The sequence below is a fragment of the Ochotona curzoniae genome, unplaced genomic scaffold (genome assembly GCF_017591425.1).
Source record: "Ochotona curzoniae isolate NIBS_2020 unplaced genomic scaffold, NIBS_Ocur_1.0 contig_450, whole genome shotgun sequence".
Lineage (NCBI taxonomy): Eukaryota > Metazoa > Chordata > Mammalia > Lagomorpha > Ochotonidae > Ochotona > Ochotona curzoniae.
In genome coordinates, this window is record NW_024466306.1 from 44,708 (window position 1) to 66,120 (window position 21,413).

The window sequence follows — 21,413 nt, forward strand, 5'->3', positions numbered from 1 at the left end:
ATGCTCATCCTCATTAGTCCCGGTAGACACAGGTGGAGGATGAGATCTGTGTCTTGAAATGTGGAGTGAACCCAGAGTAAATCCCCAATAAGGTGACCATGCCCTGAATCTCTTCCTTTAGGAAATCAAGGCAATATAAGGAAAGGTAATGTCTGAAAAGTGATTTTCTTCCTGGGAGTCCAACCTCAGAGAAGATGAGAATCATAATTAAAATGCTGTTTAGAATTACAGACTTAGGGCCTGGCGGCGTGGCGTACCAGCTAAAGTCCTTGCCTTAAACACGCAGGGATCCCATATGGGCACCGGTTCTAATCCCGGCAGCTCCACTTCCCATCCAGCTCCCTGCTTGTGGCCTGGGAAAGCAGTCGAGGATGGCTCAAGGCCTTGGGTTCCTGCACCTGCCTGGGAGACCTGGAGGAGGTTCCTGGCTCCTGGCTTCGGGTCGGCACAGCACTGGCTGTTGGGCTCACTTTGTGAGTGAATCATCGGACAGGAGATCTTCCTCTCTGTGTCTCCTCCTCTCTGTATGTCTGACTTTGTAATAAAAAATAAATCTTTAAAAAAAAAAAAAAGGGAATTAGAAGCTTTAAAAAAAAAAACTTATTTGAAGGACAGGAGGGAGAGAAATGGGGGCGGGGTTCTTCCATCTGTTGGTGCACTCCCCGAATGGTTGCTACAGCTGGAGCTAGGCCAGGGTGAACCAGGAGCCAGAAACTGCATCTGGGTCGTACACGTCAGTGCCATGGACTCAAGAACGTGAATCACCACCCACTGTTTCAGGGTGCATTAGCAGGGACCTGCATGGGGAAGCCAAATCCCAGTGAGAGAGGAGTTAGAGTGGGTAGTAGGCAGTTAGGGTATTCTGGGTCCCTGAGTAAAAGAGAATTTCCCCACCATGTCTTGAACTCACTCTCCCAGGGACAGGGGTGCTATTAGCATATCAATTCCCCACCAGAAGTATCGGCCATTACCTCCGGCCACTGTGGGAGGGTCTCAGGCCGATCTCTTTATCATTGAAAGGAGAGCAGGAAGAAGTAATACACATCTGCCCAAGGCCTGGAATGTCCTATGTCTAGCACCTCTGTGGCCTTTTGTCCCAAGGCCAGGTACCATGGAAACTAGGAATTTTCTTTGTTCATGGAGAAACATCTTTGAGGGAAACCTTTAAAAGGTGCATTCCCCACCATTCATACGGGTTTTTCTTCTTTGCCTCCCACCACTATGGCAGAGCACTAGGGTTCTTTTTTACTTTTCCTCCTGCCACTATGGCAGGAGGTAAGGGTCCTTTCTATCTCAAAGCCCCCTCCCATCACTAGGACGGGAGTCTTCTCTTCTCAACTTTCCTAATAAATCTTGCGTTAAAACTAAACTGTGTCCGCATGAAAATTCTTCTTTCCTGCGAGACAAGAATTTGAGGTTGCTGCCATACTCGGAGTCAAAATTCCTGCAACACCAGGGCTGAAATCAGTCAGATCCAAATCAGTGCCGCTATGGTGTCCTGACCTAGGCAGCAGTTCAACTCCTGCACCAATCTGTCCATCACAGTGCTTTTAATTTATTTTTAAAGATGTATTTATTTTTATCGGAAAGACAGGCATATACAGAGAAGGAGATTCAGAGTGAAAGATCTTCTGTCCACTCATTTGCTTCCCAAGTGGCCGCAATGGGCAGAGCTGAGCCGACCTAAAGCCAGGAGCCAGGAGCTTCTTCTGGGCCTCCCATATGAGTGCAGGGTCCCAAAGGCTTTGGGCCATCTTCGACTGCTTTCCCAGGCTACAAGCAGGGAGCTGGATGGGATACAGGGCCACCGGGATTAGGACCAGCATCTATATGGGATCCTGGCACATGTAAAATGAGGACTTCAGTCACTAGGCTACTGCTCTAGGCCCTTATTCATATTTTTATAATTAAAATGTAGTTTTTATACCATATAAATATTTATACACTATTCTGTAGTGTACAAAATACCCAGGACCCCATTTAAAATTTTTTTAACCTTTTGTTTTTGATGATGCTTGCATAGTTGACTAGGGTGGGAAGGGTTGAGGACTAGGAGAAAGCGGTTGAGGACTAGGGTGAGACAAAATTGGCCCTTTCTTCCTCCTGTATCCAGGGCAAGAGGGGAAATTAGGGGAGTAGCCGCACACAGCCCCCCAGCTGCCTCAGTACCTGGGAGCAGGGAGCTGGGATCCAATGTCATCCCACGTTTCCTAATGTGGATTACACTTTGAAGGTTCTGCTCAAGTGGTCTCAATAGTTCTGAGAAACCAAAGCCAAGAATAAGAGGAATGGGGTTTGAGGGATGTGGGAACTCTGACTCCATAAACTTTCTAAAATATTCTAAGCTAAAAGTTTTATTTTTAAAAAATCCAGGCTGGGATTGTCATTGAGGCACAGCAAGCAAAGCCTCTGCTTGTGCTGCTGGCAACTAATAGGGCTGCCAGTGTGTGTCCTTGCATCCTCTGTTGCCCAGATCATAGGATAAATTAGCCTAAGCTGAGCCCTAACCACCCTTCCCTGGAGCGACCCCCTGCCTTCACCCTGTGATTGCTAGACAGATTTGAACCTGGTCTCTTTTCTCTTGTTTCCTTGCCAGCTCAATTCCCAATGAAGCTGGTGCCACGGCCAGTTTCCACTGAGCAACGGGGAGTGAACCCTTGCTCGGCAATCTAAATTCACTTAAAATTTCAGGAAGTGATAAAATATAGTTAGGTGGAAGGCTTGAAGAATGACTACATGATGCTTTTTAATCTTTCTTTCCATCTTACGTATCACCAATCTATGTGCAAAGAACATGCACCTTGGGGGGAAAAAAGGTTTTAAAAAAATCCTCATATCACTAAAAGACTAGGGGGAGAAAAAGTTGAACAAAGAACCAGTGGGCAGCTCCAAGCATTGCACCACAACTAGAGCCACCTGCAGGCAGCCCCATTCTCCAACAGACACCCTGGGCTATCGCTATGTCCGTGACACTTACGGGGAACCAGCAGGAAAGTCATAGGACTTTCCATATCCTAATCTATAATGAGGCTGTTGGTGGGCTTTCCCATTAACTTGCAAAAGGAGAAACGGGAATGTCCAGAGATGCCCTAGACTCCACTCTACACCCACATACTGAAGCAGCATCAACCAAGCACACGTCTCCACAATTTCCCACTGAGACGATAACCAGGCCTGGAGATCCAGAAAGTCACCCAGGGACAGCAGGCAAGTCAAGTAAGTGGATTCTGCTCCCAGAAGACTTTACCAGCATGAGAAAAACAAAACAGAGTAGAATAACAGTAAAGGTTAAACACCATCAAAGTAGAATAGAACCTGTAGAACCTGTACGTTAAACTAGACAAGATGGTAGCTACAATGGAAGTCTCAGGAAGAGTCAAGGGCCCAGCGCGATGGCGCAGCAGTTAAGGTCCTCACCTTGCACGCCCGGGATCCCATATGGGCACCGGTTCTAATCCCAGCAGCCCCACTTCCCATCCAGCTCCCTGCCTGTGGCCCGGGAAAGCAGTCAAGGATGGCCCAAAACTTTGGGACCCTGCACCCGCATGGAAGACCCGGAGGAGGCTCCTGGCTTCGGATCGGCATAGTATCGGCCTGTTGGGCTCACTTGGGGAGTGAATCATCAGATGGAAGATCTTCCTCTCTGTCTCTCCTCTCTATATATCCGCCTTTCCAACAAAAATAAAATAAATCTTAAAAAAAAAAAAAACATGAATCTCCTGATATGGTAATGAAATAAAAATCATCCATCATATGGACACCGGTTCTAATCTCGGCACCCCTGCTTCCCATCCAGCTCTCCATCTCTCCCTCTAACACTTTCAAATAACTTAATGAAACTTTTCTCAAAAAAGTGCTTTTAATACCATAAATTTCTGAAATATTTTGACAACTCATACTTTCTAGAACAGCAAAATGTCTGATGACCATGAAGACTTCGAAGCATCAACATCAAGGAGCACATGAAAGCACAGATCCCCTCAGTGTCAGAGCTCTGACTGCGAGCTGGAGCTACGGCGTATCCGCATACGGCACGGCCTTTGGAAATGTCTAAGCCTGGGTCCCGTTAGCTGTAAGACCAGCATCAGGGCCTGGTGCGGTAGCATAGTGGTTAAGATCCTCGCCTTACACGTGCCGGGATCCCTATGGTTGCCAGTTCTAATCCGGCAGCCCTGCTTCCCATCAGCTCCCTGCTTGTGGCCTGGAAAGGCAGTCAAAGATGGCCCAAACCTTGGGACCCTGCACCCAAGTGGGAAACCCAGAAGGGCTCCTGGCTCCTGGCTTCGGACTGGTGCAGCACTGGCTGTTGTGACCCCTTGAGGAGTGAACCATTGGAAGGAAGATCTTCCTCTCTGTCTCTCCTCCTGTCTGTATATCCGCCTTGCCAATAAAAAAAAATAATAATAAATCTTAAAAAAAAAAGACAAGCATCAAAACAGTGCATAATTCTTGTGTAAGAGAGATGCTGCGTTAGCGATTAGAGCAAGTAGTTTTAGCCCATCAACACTTAGTCATCCAGAAAGAATGAACAACATGACTGCTGCACACATTCTTGCCTTCCCCGTTCTTTCCCCTTACTTCTCATCTTTCCATCCCAGTGCTGTGCTGTGCCTACAGCTCATCTCCACCATGCGCTCTGCTGATTTTGCCGGCAAGCTTTTCCACTGTAAAGCAATCTGTCCATCATTTCATCTGCTCCCCATCCCCCTTCCTCAGTTGAAACCCAAGCCTCTTGCAGCAAGAGCGCATCTTTCCCTGTGGCATTCTCAGGAAAAAGAGGTTCTCTTCCACCTCCTCTCTCAGCATGGAGCCACATCGAGTACAGAAACAAATATACTTGTGCTTTGCTTCTGTGATGACGTTTCTCCGTTCCTACACACCTTCCCCGTGCGGATGCGCAGTGACCATGACCTCCCCTCTCCCTCCCCCTGGCCTGGACTATTCTTCTCATGGTTAGAGGATCTGGGCACAGACTTACAGCCTCAACTTTCACAGTTATTGCTGATGTAAGCTGGAAAAGAACGTAACATCTACGGTCTACAACTCCACTTGACGTTCCTGCTACCCACTCTCAGTCAAGATGGAAGTTGACACAGCCTGGAGTCCTAGGTAATGGTTGGTGTATCTGCTAAATGACACCGCAGGAATTCAATCAGCAAAACACAGAGTGGGGAACTGCAGAGCAAATCGCCAGTTGTTGTTGTTGCGAAATATCAGTTTCAAGGACAGGGCTGTTCCTTTATGGTTTAGACTCAAGTAGACATTAAAAATATTAAGTAGATATCAAGAAACTAAAGTGCTTGCTAATGGTTGATGACTGATGGCTTAGGGATGGGGTCTTAGCCTAATGGTAGCATCTGTGATACAGGTCTAGTGGCAGCTTGCAGGTCACGGGAGCACGCGTTCAGGAGCACTTCGCCACAGCAGGGCTTGTTATGTATCCCAGATGGGCATCCTGCGTCACTGCGCTCTGTGGCTTGCTAACGATGATTCATCCACATGCATTTCACCATTATCACCCTCATGCCACACTGTTAGGCCCCTCCAGATGACAGGCAAATGGGTTACCCAATCTTAGACAACCTTCCTTCTTAGTTATTTCAGATAATGTAGTAAAAAAATTAATGTATGGATGTTAGTGGAAAGGAACCTACAGATTAGAAACAAACAAAAACCCAAACAAATACAGTAAGTGGGTCTCACTTGACTCTTCCTTCAAATAATTTTTTTTTAAAAAGAAACAACTTGATAAAAATGGACAAGTAAACTTGAATGCTAATTAAGCATTCAGTGATATTGGAGAAATAATGAGGACTTTTTCAATCTATGATAATGAAATTGTGTGTTGAAATTCAGAAGATCTTCCTCCCTGGCTCTTTCCCTCTCCGCATACCTGACTTTCCAATAAAAATAAATCCTTGCAAACATTCCTTGTATTGTATTTATATTAAAATGTTTACAATTCAATAGATGGGGGTTGTTTCAAGCCCACCCGGGCCAACAGGCTGGGAGAAGTGAATTGAAAGGAAATGGGGTGTAGCTGAAACAAAGCTGGCATTAGCTGCTTAATGTTGGTCATGGGTACTTAGGGGACACTCATGGAGTCTATTTGCTTCTGTATTTCCCCCTAACCAAATGCAGAGGAAAAAGCCATTAGGAATGACTCACCTAGTCTGATGGCCCTCCAAGTGACTCCATCACCAAAGTCAGGGGGATTTTAAGCTCTCATTGACACTGCAGGCATGTATTTTCAAGCAATTCAGGTGGTGTGCACTACAAATTAATCAACTGAAATGACTTATAATTCAACCAACTTACACTTTAGACCAATCAGATACAGAAGCAGATACCTTTGCTTAGCCATGCTCAAAACCCAGTACTATGTCAGGGAACTGGCAATCTCCTGTCCTCTTTTCACACCTGCTAACTGCCCCCTTTGCCATTAGCCAGATGCACCCCATCACACAAAATAGCTTTGCCTGAGTCCCACTGGACTTCCAATGTATTTTGCTCACCTAAATTGCTCATGTTTTTTTTTTCCCACAGACACTTGATATGCATACTTCCAAGTTGATCATACATCATGACAGACATTCCTAAGCAGCTAGTCCCACTGCTGTCCTTCCCCTTCAACCCTGGCCCCTTAGGTAACATTGTTAGGGCTCCAGATTAGAGAGAAAGCAGATAAACTCCTCAAGGCAGACTGAGAAAACTTCTTCACTTGTCTGAGCTGAACTTTCTGTCATTCCTTGGCTGGGGCAGCTTTGGCATGGTGATACTGTCCCACCAGAGGATAACCAGGAGGCACACACCTTTGAAGGTGGTCCTAGACGAGCAATACACGATGGTGCTAGGAGGGGCTTCTTAGAGCAGAACTGTTAGCAGATGAGTATGCTCAGGTATGTGAGCCAGGCACTACACTGTGAATAGGTCCACACGCATTACAATGGATCTGAGCAAACAACATGGACATGACAATACATCATCGGCTCAGTATAGTGTCGAGACACACGCAATGATTGTAGTGGCTCTTAGCAAGAATATGCAAGAGCACTGGGACTGAGCTAGTGGCCATAAGAACTAAGTGCTGGGACGTGATTTGGCAAACATGGCGAACGACTATGTGAGCCATGTGATGGCTGTGAGGGACAGGGGAGGCTGAGGATGAGACCCAGGACATGTTGTGTCAGCAGCTGGAGAAAACAGAGACAATGTGTGGCACAGAGCAGCAGCAAATTGGGGAATATCCTGCTGTACTCCAGCCTATCTTGTCAAGATACTAGGCTTCGGGTTGAGTTGCTAGGTACCTGAGGGTGAGATGCAGATCCTTGAAGTTCCCAAAGTTTTGTTAGTTGCTCCAAGAACTTCAGTCACACGCTAGTCATTACCTAGATCATTAAAAACAGAAATCAGAAGAACTGAGTGATGGGTGAAAATAAATAAATCTTACAGAATAAAAGCACTTTTCTCTCTCTGAAAGCATGCAGACTTCTCATTTTTTAGCTTAACTCATAAAACAAGCAAATAATTAAACAGAAAAAATACTTCTAACAAGCATTTTTTAGTAAGGCAAATATGTTTCTCTACTGTGTAAAAAGGGTTCCTATTAGTAACCAAAAATTTCAAATTGGTTTAATTTTATGATTCAAACGGAAATTAAGAACATCAGATTATTCTCACTTACCATGCAATTCAGCATTTCATCAACAGAAGAAAATATTTTTTAGGTACATCGACCCTCTACCTCACCAATATTAAGACATTTTTCATCAGTTATCTTATTACAAGAGACTAAGGAATGGCTCAGCATTACGACTCAGTGGCTAAATGCTCACCTTGCACGTGCAGGATCCCATATGGGATTCGAGGCCTGACTGCCCCATTTCCCATCCCTCTCCCTGCTTGCAGCCTGAGAAATCAATAGAGGACAGGCCAACACCTTGGGACCGTGCACCAACATGGGAGATGCTGAAGAAGCTCCAGGCTCCTGACTTCAGATTGGCTCAGCTCCAGCTGGTATGACCATTTAGGGAGTGAACCGGGATATTGAAGATCTTTCTCTCCATCTCTGTGTAAATCTGCCTTTTCAATAAAATAAGTAAATCTTTTTTAGATGCATTTTTAAAAATTTCTATTGGAAAGGCAGATATACAGAGGGGGAGAGAGAAAGAGAGGAAGATCTTCCATCCAACGAGTCACTCCCCAATCGGACGCAATGGCTGGAGCGAAGCTGATCCGAAGCCAGGAGACAGGAGCTCCTCTGGTTCTCCCATGCGGGTGCAGGGTCCCAAGTCTCTGAACCGTCCTCGACTGCTTCCCCAGGCCACAAGAAGGGAGAGCTGGATGGGAAGCAGGGCCTCCTGGATTAGAACCAGCGCCCAAATGGGATCTCAGCTCGTGCAAAGCCAGGACTTTAATAGGCTATCGAACCAGGCCCAAAACAAATAAATCTTAAAGAGGGAGAGAGAGACTAAAGAAAAAAAAATAACCATTAAATTCTTAGAAAATATTTTAGAAAGATATGGAAGTCAAAATCCCCTCGTCAAACAATACATCTCAAAATTTTCCCTTTTGGAGCAACAATGATGGTATAACAAGCTCTTCTTCAGCCCTGTGGTGGCAATGCCAGGTGCTCCCCTTCTGATTCTGCTCTCTACTTATGGCCGGAGAGAGCAACTGAAGATGCCTTGGGCCCTGGACCCATACAGGAGCTTCCACAGAAGCAGCCTGTGGGTCCCACCTTCGGACCACCTAAGCCCCTCCTTCCCTAACTCTCCTTGGTGCCCTGTAAAGTCTGCCTCTCATATGAAGACAAAAAAATTTTTGGGGGGGCCCGGCACGATGGTGCAGTGGTTAAGGTCGGTCCTCACCTTGCACACCTAGCATCCCATATTGGCGCTGGTTCTAATCCCGGCAGCCCTGCTTCCCTTCCAGCTCCCTGCCTGTGGCCCGGGAGAGCAGTCGAGGATGGCCCAAAGCTTTGGGACCCCGCACCCGTATGGGAGACCCGGAAGAGGCTCCTGGCTGCAGGTTGGCATAGCATCGACTATTGTGCTCATTTGGGGAGTAAATCGTCGGATGGAAGATCTTCCTCTCTGTCTCTCCTCTCTGTATATCTGCCTTTCCAATAAAAATAAAATAAATTTTTTAAAAAAATTAAAATGCATTTTGTATTATTCAGCACTTATTTTTAAGACTGATTTTGTTATTGGAAAGTCAGACGTGCACAGAGGAGGACACATCGAGAGGAAAATCATTCACCCGATGATTCACTCCACAAGTGGCCACAATGGACAGCGCTGAGCCAATCCGAAGCCAGGAGACAGGAGCCTCTTCCTGGTCTCCCACACAGGCACAGAATCCCAAGGCTTTGGACTGTCCTCTACTGCTTTCCCAGGCCACAATCAGGAAGCTGGATGCGAAGAGGGTCCGCCAGGATTGGAATTGGTTCCAAAATGGGATCTCGGCACATTCAAGGCAAGGATTTCAGCCGCTCAGGGAGCACTGGGCCCTGTCCCGTAGTTTTTATACCACACTGAAAAACCATCTACAAAATGTGGCAGATGAGGGGGGCAACAAAAATGCTTAAATAAATTTCAGTTGGGCCTAGCAGGATGACTCAATGGCTAAATCCTTGCCTCACAAGCACAGGAAACCAATTTGGGCATCAGTTTATAACCTGTCTGCTCCACTTCCCAGACAACTCCCTGCTTGTGGCCTGGGAAAGCAACCCTGGGACCCTGCATCTGCACGGGACCCTGGAAGAAGCTCCTGGTTCCTGACTTAGGTTTGGCTCAGCTCCCAGCAGCTGTAGCCATTTGGAGAGTGAGCCAGCAGATGGAAGATCTTTCTCTCTCTGTGAATCTGCCTTTCAAGTACAAATAAACAAATCTTTTGAAAAAATAAATACTGACAAGTTGGAACTTAAGAATTCTCTTCATGGGCCCAGCACAGTGGCCTAGTGGCTAAAGTCCTCGCCTTGAACACGCCAGGATCGCATACAGGCACTGGTTCTAATCCCAGCAGCTCCACTTCCCATCCAGCTCCCTGCTTGTGGCCTGGGAAAACAGTCAAGGATGGCCCAAGGCCTTGGCATCCTGCACCCACACCAGGTACCTCGAAGAATTTCCTGGCTCCTGGCTTTGGATCGGCTCAGCTCCACCCTTTGTGATCACTTGGGGAGTGAGTCAGTGGACAGAAGATCTCTCTATCTCTCCTCCTCTGCATATGTGACTTGGCAGTAAAAATAAATACAACTTTAAAAAATGTAGTGTTACAGGCTAGCACCCTGATTATGCTCCAGGGAAAACCGTGGAGGATGCCCTCTGGCATGGGAAACCCCAATGAAGCTCCTGGCTCCTTGCTTTGGCCTGGCCCACTCTAGCCCCTGCAACCATTTGGACAGTGAACCAGCAGAAGCAATATCTGTCTTTCCCTCAATCTTTGAAAACACTGCCTTTCAAATAAACAAATAAATGAACAAATATTTACAAAAACTCACACATCTTTTAAAAGTATAATTTTAAATGATTTCCCGTCCAAGAGCGCTAGCCTAGAGGCTAAAATCCTCACACTGCATGTGCCAGAATCCCATACAGAAACTAGTTCTACTCCTGGCCACCCCACATCTATTCAGCTCCCTCCTTCTGGGCTGGGAAAGCAGTCAAGGACAGTGCAAAGTCGTGGCACTCTGTACCTGCGTGGGAGACCTAGACGAATCTTCAGGCTTCTGGCGTTGGATCAGAGAAGCTCTGAACACTGCAGGTGCTTGGGGAGTGAACCAGTGGATGGAAGAGCTTCCTCTCTGTCACTTCTCCTGCTGTATATCTGACTTTCAACAAAAAAAAATAAAATAAATATTAAAAAATTATCACTCTAAGGTTGACACAAATTTTGGCAAGCGCTAGTCTAAATTCTTCCCACTTACTTACTGAGCTATTACCCTATGAGATAACGCTTGTCACAACCACTAACCTGACTTACAAGCACAAGTAAAACTCATATATCCACATAAGACTGCAGAGTAACAGCAATCCTCAAATACATTCCACCTTATGAAACAGAGAAAAAAAATGACAAGCTCAACACAGAACACTACTCAACTGTACATCAGTAGATTCATGGAAATTGGAATCAGAAATTTTTTTTTAATTTATACACTCCTTAAGACTCACTTATTTTTGATGCAAAGACAGATCTACAGAGGAGAGACAGAAAATATTCCAGAGTAGCTCACTGCTCAAATGCCCACAACAACTGGAGCCGACAATCTGAAGCCAGGATCCAGGAGCTTCTTGCAGGTCTCCAAGGTAGGTGCAGAGTGCCAAGGTTTGGGCCGTCCTCCACTGCTTTCCCAGGCCACTAGCAGGGAGCTGGACTGGAAGTGGAGCAGCCAGAAAATGAACCAGTGCCTAAATGGGAGGATTACCCTGTTGAGCCATTGCACCAGGCCCTGAAGTTATTGTTGGGAGACAGACACGGAGGCAGAGCAGGCCAAGCAAACTGGCATCCACGGGGTACTGCCATGGCTGCTCTATTTCCAATCCAGCTCAGTGCTAATATCCCTCGGAAGGCAACAGATAATAGCCCAATGTCTTGGGCCCTCTACTACCCATGTGGGAGACTGAACCTAGGGTTTCATCCCCCTGGCTTGAGGATCGCCTTGCCCTAGTGTTTTGTAGACATTTAGGAAGTGACTCAGCAGAGAGATCTCTCCACCTCTCTGACTTTCATATAAATAAGTCACTCACATAGATTTTTATTTTGATAAGAAAAGATGGGAAAGTCCATGCAGGTTTTACCATTTGCATTCTTGTCAACTTTACAGAAACCTAATGCATAAATTCAAGATTGTCTGTACCAAAATAAATCTATCTTTTAATTCAATTTTCCACAAACTTGTTCAGGTATCCGCACACTCATCAAAATATGGCATTTGCAGGTTGCTGTTTCTTTTGCACATTGTCTATCACATGATCTAAGGAGCATGCATCACATTAATCTCACAGCATTGTATAAGATAACCTCTAACGAAAACTGAACTCCATCCATTCTGTCTCTTCATGCATGCATCTCACTGTCAGACCCTCCTTCACAAGCAATGCTGCCCACCAACTTACTGAAGTGCCTGCTCTCATAAATGCACTGGGCTCTGATCCAATCTATAAACCAAGTACAAGCCTCACCTTGCTCACAGCACATGGAGCCAGAATATTTCTCTCTACCACAGCGATTTTCAAAGTAGATCCTTGAAGTTCCCAAAGTTTTGCTAGTTGGCCCAAGAACTTCAGTCACACACTAGTCATTACCTAGATCATTAAAACAGAAATCAGAAGAACTGAGTGATGGGTGAAAATAAATTAATCTTACAGAATAAAAGCACTTTTCTCTCTCTGAAAGCATGCAGACTTCTCATTTTTTAGCTTACCTCATACAACAAGCAAGTAACTAAACAGAAAAAATACTTCTAACAAGCATTTTTTAGTAAGGCAAATATGTTTCTCTACTGTGTAAAAAGGGTTCCTATTAGTAACCAAAACGTTCCAAATTGGTTTCACTTTATGATTCAGACGGAAATTAAGTACATCAGATTATTCTCAGTTACCATTCAATTCAGCATTTCATCAACAGAAGAAAATATTTTTTAGGTACATCGACCCTCTACCTCACCAATATTAAGACATTTTTCATCAGTTATCTTATTACAAGAGACTAAGGAATGGCTCAGCATTACGACTCAGTGGCTAAATGCTCACCTTGCACGTGCAGGATCCCATATGGGATTCGAGCCCTGACTGCCCCATTTCCCATCCCTCTCCCTGCTTCCAGCCTGAGAAATCAATAGAGGATGGGCCAACACCTTGGGACCGTGCACCAACATGGGAGATGCTGAAGAGGCTCCAGGCTCCTGACTTCAGATTGGCTCAGCTCCAGATGGTATGACCATTTAGGGAGTGAACCGGGAGATTGAAGATCTTTCTCTCCATCTCTGTGTAAATCTGCCTTTTCAATAAAATAAGTAAATCTTTTTTAGATGCATTTTTAAAAATTTGTATTGGAAAGGCAGATATACAGAGGGGGAGAGAGACAGAGAGGAAGATCTTCCATCCAATGATTCACTCCCCAATCAGACGCAATTGCTGGAGCTAAGCTGATCCGAAGCCAGGAGACAGGAGCTCTTCTGGTTATCCCATGCGGGTGCAGGGTCCCAAGGCTCTGAACCGTCCTCGACTGCTTCCCCAGGCCACAAGAAGGGAGAGCTGGATGGGAAGCAGGGCCTCCTGGATTAGAACCAGCGCCCAAATGGGATACCAGCTCCTAAGTCAGGACTTTAATACGCTATCGCACCAGGCCCAAAACAAATAAATCTTAAAGAGGGAGAGAGAGACTAAAGAAAAAAATAACCATTAAATTCTTAGAAAATATTTTAGAAAGATATGGAAGTCAAAATCCCCCCATCAAACAATACATCTTCTCAAAATTTTCCCTTTTGGAGCAACAATGATGGTATAACAAGCTCATCTTCAGCCCTGTGGTGGCAATGCCAGGTGCTCCCCTTCTGATTCTGCTCTCTACTTATGGCCGGAGAGAGCAACTGAAGATGCCTTGGGCCCTGGACCCATACAGGAGCTTCCACAGAAGCAGCCTGTGGGTCCCACCTTCAGACCACCTAAGCCCCTTCTTCCCTAACTCTCCTTGGCGCCCTGTAAAGTCTGCCTCTCCTATGAAGCCAAAATTTTTAAAAATGCATTTTGTATTATTCAGCAGTTATTTTTAAGACTGATTTTGTTACTGGAAATTCAGATAGGCACAGAGGAGGACACATCGAGAGGAAAATCATTCACCCGATGATTCACTCCCCAAGTGGCCACAATGGGCAGACAGCGCTGAGCCAATCCGAAGCCAGGAGACAGGAGCCTCTTCCTGGTCTCCCACACAGGCACAGAATCCCAAGGCTTTGGGCTGTCCTCTACTGCTTTCCCAGGCCACAATCTGGAAGCTGGATGCGAACAGGGTCCGCCAGGATTGGAATCGGTTCCAAAATGGGATCTCAGCACATTCAAGGCAAGGATTTCAGCCGCTCAGGGAGCACTGGGCCCTGTCCCGTAGTTTTTATACCACACTGAAAAACCATCTACAAAATGTGGCAGATGAGGGGGACAACAAAAATACTTAAATAAATTTCAGTTGGGCCTAGCAGGATGACTCAATGGCTAAATCCTTGCCTCACAAGCACAGGAAACCAATTTGGGCATCAGTTTATAACCTGTCTGCTCCACTTCCCAGACAACTCCCTGCTTGTGGCCTGGGAAAGCAACCCTGGGACCCTGCATCTGCATGGGACCCTGGAAGAAGCTCCTGGTTCCTGACTTAGGTTTGGCTCAGCTCCCAGCAGCTGCAGCCATTTGGAGAGTGAACCAGCAGATGGAAGATCTCTCTTTCTCTCTGTGAATCTGCCTTTCAAGTACAAATAAACAAATCTTTTGAAAAAATAAATACTGACAAGTTGGAACTTAAGAATTCTCTTCATGGGCCCAGCACAGTGGCCTAGTGGCTAAAGTCCGCCTTGAACACACCAGGATCGCATACAGGCACTGGTTCTAATCCCGGCAGCTCCACTTCCCATCCAGCTCCCTGCTTGTGGCCTGGGAAAGTAGTCAAGGATGGCCCAAGGCCTTGGCATCCTGCACCCACACCCGGTACCTGCAAGAATTTCCTGGCTCCTTGCTCCACCCTTTGTGATCACTTGGGGAGTGAGTCAGTGGACAGAAGATCTCTCTATCTCTCCTCCTCTGCATATGTGACTTGGCAGTAAAAATAAATACAACTTTAAAAAATGTATTGTTACAGGCTAGCACCCTGATTATGCTCCAGGGAAAACCGTGGAGGATGCCCTCTGGCATGGGAAACCCCAATGAAGAAGAAGCTCCTGGCTCCTTGCTTTGGCCTGGCCCACTCTAGCCCCTGCAACCATTCACTGGACAGTGAACCAGCAGAAGCAATATCTATCTTTCCCTCAATCTTTGAAAACACTGCCTTTCAAATAAACAAATAAATATTTACAAAAACTCACACATCTTTTAAAAGTATAATTTTAAATGATTTCCCGTCCAAGAGCGCTAGCCTAGAGGCTAAAATCCTCACACTGCATGTGCCAGAATCCCATACAGTAACTTGTTCTATTCCTGGCCACCCCACATCTATTCAGCTCCCTCCTTCTGGGCTGGGAAAGCAGTCAAGGACAGTGCAAAGTCGTGGCACTCTGTACCTGCATGGGAGACCTAGACGAATCTTCAGGCTTCTGGCGTTGGATCAGAGAAGCTCTGACCACTGCAGGTGCTTGGGGAGTGAACCAGTGGATGGAAGATCCTCCTCTCTGTCACTTCTCCTGCTGTATATCTGACTTTCAACAAAAAATAAATAAAATAAATATTAAAAAATTATCACTCTAAGGTTGACACAAATTTTGGCAAGCGCTAGTCTAAATTCTTCCCACTTACTTACTGAGCTATTGCTCACCCTATGAGATAACGCTTGCCACAACCACTAACCTGACTTATAAGCACAAGTAAAACTCATATATCCACATAAGACTGCAGAGTAACAGCGATCCTCAAATACATTCCACCTTATGAAACAGAGAAAAAAAAAAATGACAAGCTCAACACAGAACACTACTCAACTGTACATCAGTAGATTCATGGAAAATGGAATCAAAAATTAATTTTTTTTAATTTATACACTCCTTAAGACTCACTTATTTTTGATGCAAAGACAGATCTACAGAGGAGAGACAGAAAATATTCCAGAGTAGCTCACTGCTCAAATGCCCACAACAACTGGAGCCGACAACCTGAAGCCAGGATCCAGGAGCTTCTTGCAGGTCTCCAAGGTAGGTGCAGAGTGCCAAGGTTTGGGCCGTCCTCCACTGCTTTCCCAGGCCACTAGCAGGGAGCTGGACTGGAAGTGGAGCAGCCAGAAAATGAACCAGTGCCTAAATGGGAGGATTACCCTGTTGAGCCATTGCACCAGGCCCTGAAGTTATTGTTGGGAGACAGACACGGAGGCAGAGCAGGCCAAGCAAACTGGCATCCACGGGGTACTGCCATGGCTGCTCTATTTCCAATCCAGCTCAGTGCTAATATCCCTCGGAAGGCAACAGATAATAGCCCAATGTCTTGGGCCCTCTACTACCCATGTGGGAGACTGAACCTAGGGTTTCATCCCCCTGGCTTGAGGATCGCCTTGCCCTAGTGTTTTGTAGACATTTAGGGAGAGAATCAGCGGAGAGATCTCTCCACCTCTCTGACTTTCATATAAATAAGTCACTCACATAGATTTTTATTTTCATAAGAAAAAAATGGGAAAGTCCATGCAGGTTTTACAATTTGCATTCTTGTCAACTTTACAGACACCTCATGCATAAATTCAAGATTGTCTGTACCAAAATAAATCTATCTTTTAATTCAATTTTCCACAAACTTGTTGAGGCATCCTCACACTCATCAAAATATGGCATTTGCAGGTTGCTGTTTCTTTTGCACATTGTCTATCACATGATCGAAGGAGCATGCATCAACTTAATCTCACAGCATTGTATAAGATAACCTCTAACGAAAACTGAACTTCATCCATTCTGTCTCTTCATGCATGCATCTCACTGTCAGACCCTCCTTCACAAGCAATGCTGCCCACCAACTTACTGAAGTGCCTGCTCTCATAAATGCACTGGGCTCTGATCCAATCTATAAACCAAGTACAAGCCTCACCTTGCTCACAGCACACGGAGCCAGAATATTTCTCTCTACCACAGCGATTTTCAAAGTAGATCCTTGAGGTTCCCAAAGTTTTGCTAGTTGGCCCAAGAACTTCAGTCACACACTAGTCATTACCTAGATCATTAAAACAGAAATCAGAAGAACTGAGTGATGGGTGAAAATAAATAAATCTTACAGAATAAAAGCACTTTTCTCTCTCTGAAAGCATGCAGACTTCTCATTTTTAGCTTACCTCATACAACAAGCAAGTAACTAAACAGAAAAAATACTTCTAACAAGCATTTTTTAGTAAGGCAAATATGTTTCTCTACTGTGTAAAAAGGGTTCCTATTAGTAACCAAAACGTTCCAAATTGGTTTCACTTTATGATTCAAACGGAAATTAAGTACATCAGATTATTCTCAGTTACCATTCAATTCAGCATTTCATCAACAGAAGAAAATATTTTTTAGGTACATCGACCCTCTACCTCACCAATATTAAGACATTTTTCATCAGTTACCTTATTACAAGAGACTAAGGAATGGCTCAGCATTACGACTCAGTGGCTAAATGCTCACCTTGCACGTGCAGGATCCCATATGGGATTCGAGCCCTGACTGCCCTATTTCCCATCCCTCTCCCTGCTTCCAGCCTGAGAAATCAATAGAGGACGGGCCAACACCTTGGGACCGTGCACCAACATGGGAGATGCTGAAGAGGCTCCAGGCTCCTGACTTCAGGTTGGCTCTGCTCCAGATGGTATGACCATTTAGGGAGTGAACCGGGATATTGAAGATCTTTCTCTCCATCTCTGTGTAAATCTGCCTTTTCAATAAAATAAGTAAATCTTTTTTAGATGCATTTTTAAAAATTTGTATTGGAAAGGCAGATATACAGAGGGGGAGAGAGACAGGGAGGAAGATCTTCCATCCAATGATTCACTCCCCAATCAGACGCAATGGCTGGAGCTAAGCTGATCCGAAGCCAGGAGACAGGAGCTCTTCTGGTTATCCCATGCGGGTGCAGGGTCCCAAGGCTCTGGACCGTCCTCGACTGCTTCCCCAGGCCACAAGAAGGGAGAGCTGGATGGGAAGCAGGGCCGCCGGGATTAGAACCAGCGCCCAAATGGGATCCCAGCTCGTGCAAAGCCAGGACTTTAATAGGCTATCGCACCAGGCCCCAAACAAATCTTAAAGAGGGAGAGAGAGACTAAAGAAAAAAATAACCATTAAATTCTTAGAAAATATTTTAGAAAGATATGGAAGTCAAAATCCCCCCATCAAACAATACATCTTCTCAAAATTTTCCCTTTTGGAGCAACAATGATGGTATAACAAGCTCATCTTCAGCCCTGTGGTGGCAATGCCAGGTGCTCCCCTTCTGATTCTGCTCTCTACTTATGGCCGGAGAGAGCAACTGAAGATGCCTTGGGCCCTGGACCCATACAGGAGCTTCCACAGAAGCAGCCTGTGGGTCCCACCTTCGGACCACCTAAGCCCCTCCTTCCCTAACTCTCCTTGGTGCCCTATAAAGTCTGCCTCTCATATGAAGACAAAAAAAATTTTGGGGGGGCCCGGCACGATGGTGCAGTGGTTAAGGTCGGTCCTCACCTTGCACACCTAGCATCCCATATTGGCGCTGGTTCTAATCCCGGCAGCCCTGCTTCCCTTCCAGCTCCCTGCCTGTGGCCCGGGAGAGCAGTGGAGGATGGCCCAAAGCTTTGGGACCTTGCACCCGTGTGGGAGACCCGGAAGAGGCTCCTGGCTGCAGGTTGGCATAGCATCGACCATTGTGCTCATTTGGGGAGTAAATCATCGGATGGAAGATCTTCCTCTCTGTCTCTCCTCTCTGTATATCTGCCTTTCCAATAAAAATAAAATAAATTTTTTTAAAAAATTAAAATGCATTTTGTATTATTCAGCACTTATTTTTAAGACTGATTTTGTTATTGGAAAGTCAGACGTGCACAGAGGAGGACACATCGAGAGGAAAATCATTCACCCGATGATTCACTCCCCAAGTGGCCACAATGGACAGCGCTGAGCCAATCCGAAGCCAGGAGACAGGAGCCTCTTCCTGGTCTCCCACACAGGCACAGAATCCCAAGGCTTTGGACTGTCCTCTACTGCTTTCCCAGGCCACAATCAGGAAGCTGGATGCGAAGAGGGTCCGCCAGGATTGGAATCAGTTCCAAAATGGGATCTCAGCACATTCAAGGCAAGGATTTCAGCCGCTCAGGGAGCACTGGGCCCTGTCCCATAGTTTTTATACCACACTGAAGAACCATCTACAAAATGTGGCACATGGGGGGAGGGCAACAAAAATACTTAAATAAAATTCAGTTGGGCCTAGCAGGATGGCTCAATGGCTAAATCCTTGCCTCACAAGCACAGGGAACCAATTTGGGCATCAGTTTATAACCTGTCTGCTCCATTTCCCAGACAACTCCCTGCTTGTGGCCTGGGAAAGCAACCCTGCGACCCTGCATCTGCATGGGACCCTGGAAAGCTCCTGGTTCCTGACTTAGGTTTGGCTCAGCTCCCAGCAGCTGTAGCCATTTGGAGAGTGAGCCAGCAGATGAAAGATCTTTCTCTCTCTGTGAATCTGCCTTTCAAGTACAAATAAACAAATCTTTTGAAAAAATAAATACTGACAAGTTGGAACTTAAGAATTCTCTTCATGGGCCCAGCACAGTGGCCTAGTGGCTAAAGTCCTCGCCTTGAACACGCCAGGATCGCATACAGGCACTGGTTCTAATCCTGGCAGCTCTACTTCCCATTCAGCTCCCTGCTTGTGGCCTGGGAAAGTAGTCAAGGATGGCCCAAGGCCTTGGGATCCTGCACCCACACCAGGTACTTGGAAGAATTTCCTGGCTCCTGGCTTCGGATCAGCTCAGCTCCACCCTTTGTGATCACTTGGGGAGTGAGTCAGTGGACAGAAGATCTCTCTATCTCTCCTCCTCTGCATATGTGACTTGGCAGTAAAAATAAATACAACTTTAAAAAATGTATTGTTACAGGCTAGCACCCTGATTATGCTCCAGGGAAAACCGTGGAGGATGCCCTCTGGCATGGGAAACCCCAATGAAGCTCATGTCTCCTTGCTTTGGCCTGGCCCACTCTAGCCCCTGCAACCATTCACTGGACAGTGAACCAGCAGAAGCAATATCTATCTTTCCCTCAATCTTTGAAAACACTGCCTTTCAAATAAACAAATAAATATTTACAAAAACTCACACATCTTTTAAAAGTATAATTTTAAATGATTTCCCGTCCAAGAGCGCTAGCCTAGAGGCTAAAATCCTCACACTGCATGTGCCAGAATCCCATACAGTAACTTGTTCTATTCCTGGCCACCCCACATCTATTCAGCTCCCTCCTTCTGGGCTGGGAAAGCAGTCAAGGACAGTGCAAAGTTGTGGGACTCTGTACCTGCGTGGGAGACCTAGACGAATCTTCAGGCTTCTGGCGTTGGATCAGAGAAGCTCTGACCACTGCAGGTGCTTTGGAAGTGAACCAGTGGATGGAAGATCTTCCTCTCTGTCACTTGTCCTGCTGTATATCTGACTTTCCAAGGGGCTGGGCTGTCCTCTACTGCTTTCCCAGGCCACAATCAATCAAACTGCTGAACTATCAAAACCACTTGTGCAAGACCCTCCTAGCAAGCCCCACCTTGGTGACCTGATATAGGTGGGAAGTTGGGTGGAGCTTCTCCCTTTATCTCCCTATTTATCCCAGATATAGAAAAACGTACACACACACACACCAAAAAAAAAATAAAAAAAGAGAGAATGTGGAAATAACAATCTTACCCATAACAATAACAACAATCCTGTAGCCCTTGAACCTTTGTGCCATAATTAACTATGTACAGATTGTCAAAAATAAAGAAAGAAAAATTAGGAACTATACTATTGTGATAACACAGGGGAATTGCAAGAGGGGAAAATTTTGGTAAACGGGGAAAAAGAGGAGGATAACGGGGAGAAATTAACCTCTATAGCTAGTTAAATGCATATCAGGAGAAAAAATTAAAAAGAATTGCTAGATGAAAGAAATGTGTGTTTTATGACCACTTCACTTTTATGAAGATACATCATTCTTGCCTGGGTAAGAGAGCGAATTCACATCATTATCAGGACAGGAACAGTTAGACCTCAAAAAGAAATCTCTAATGATTTCCTGCAAAACACACCACCCATCCTAAAGCTGATTTCAACTATTTAGGAAAGCTTTCCTCGCCGCACTTGCAATCTCAAGCACACCTGCAGAGTGGAAACAACCGGTCCCTTGAGCAACCCACGACTCCTACTGTGAGACAGTCCATGTCTCAACACAAACTGAAAAGTCCTGAGAGCTTTCAGCTGAGAACCACGCAGGTGCCCGCTGCCGAGCACGAGGCAGGTGCCTGTGGCCAAGGACCAGGAGCTGGCCACAGCATGGAGCGCCCCACAGACCCCAGCACCCCACCGGGCGTTTAAGCACACAACCGGCCTGCTCCACCACTTCCCACAGCTTCCTGCCACAGCTTCCTGCCACAGCTTCCTCCCACAGCTTCCTCTGGCAGGACTGCAGCCCGCTCGCCCATAAGCCCTCACCTCCAGCCCCCAACCCGCGGAGCAATGACCGCTTGGAGAAGCCCACCTGCCTCCAC

The 21,413-nt window shown here is 45.9% G+C and overlaps 1 long non-coding RNA gene across 1 annotated transcript; it reads right to left on the reverse strand.

Annotated features, from left to right (window-relative positions):
* Nucleotides 1–327: 327 nt before the first annotated feature.
* LOC121160198 lies at nucleotides 328–10,816 on the reverse strand. Its single transcript, XR_005884520.1, has 4 exons — nucleotides 10,697–10,816; nucleotides 8,549–8,555; nucleotides 907–911; nucleotides 328–342 (listed from the first exon to the last, which is right to left on the reverse strand). It is a non-coding gene; the product is annotated as an uncharacterized LOC121160198 (long non-coding RNA).
* Nucleotides 10,817–21,413: the final 10,597 nt, after the last annotated feature.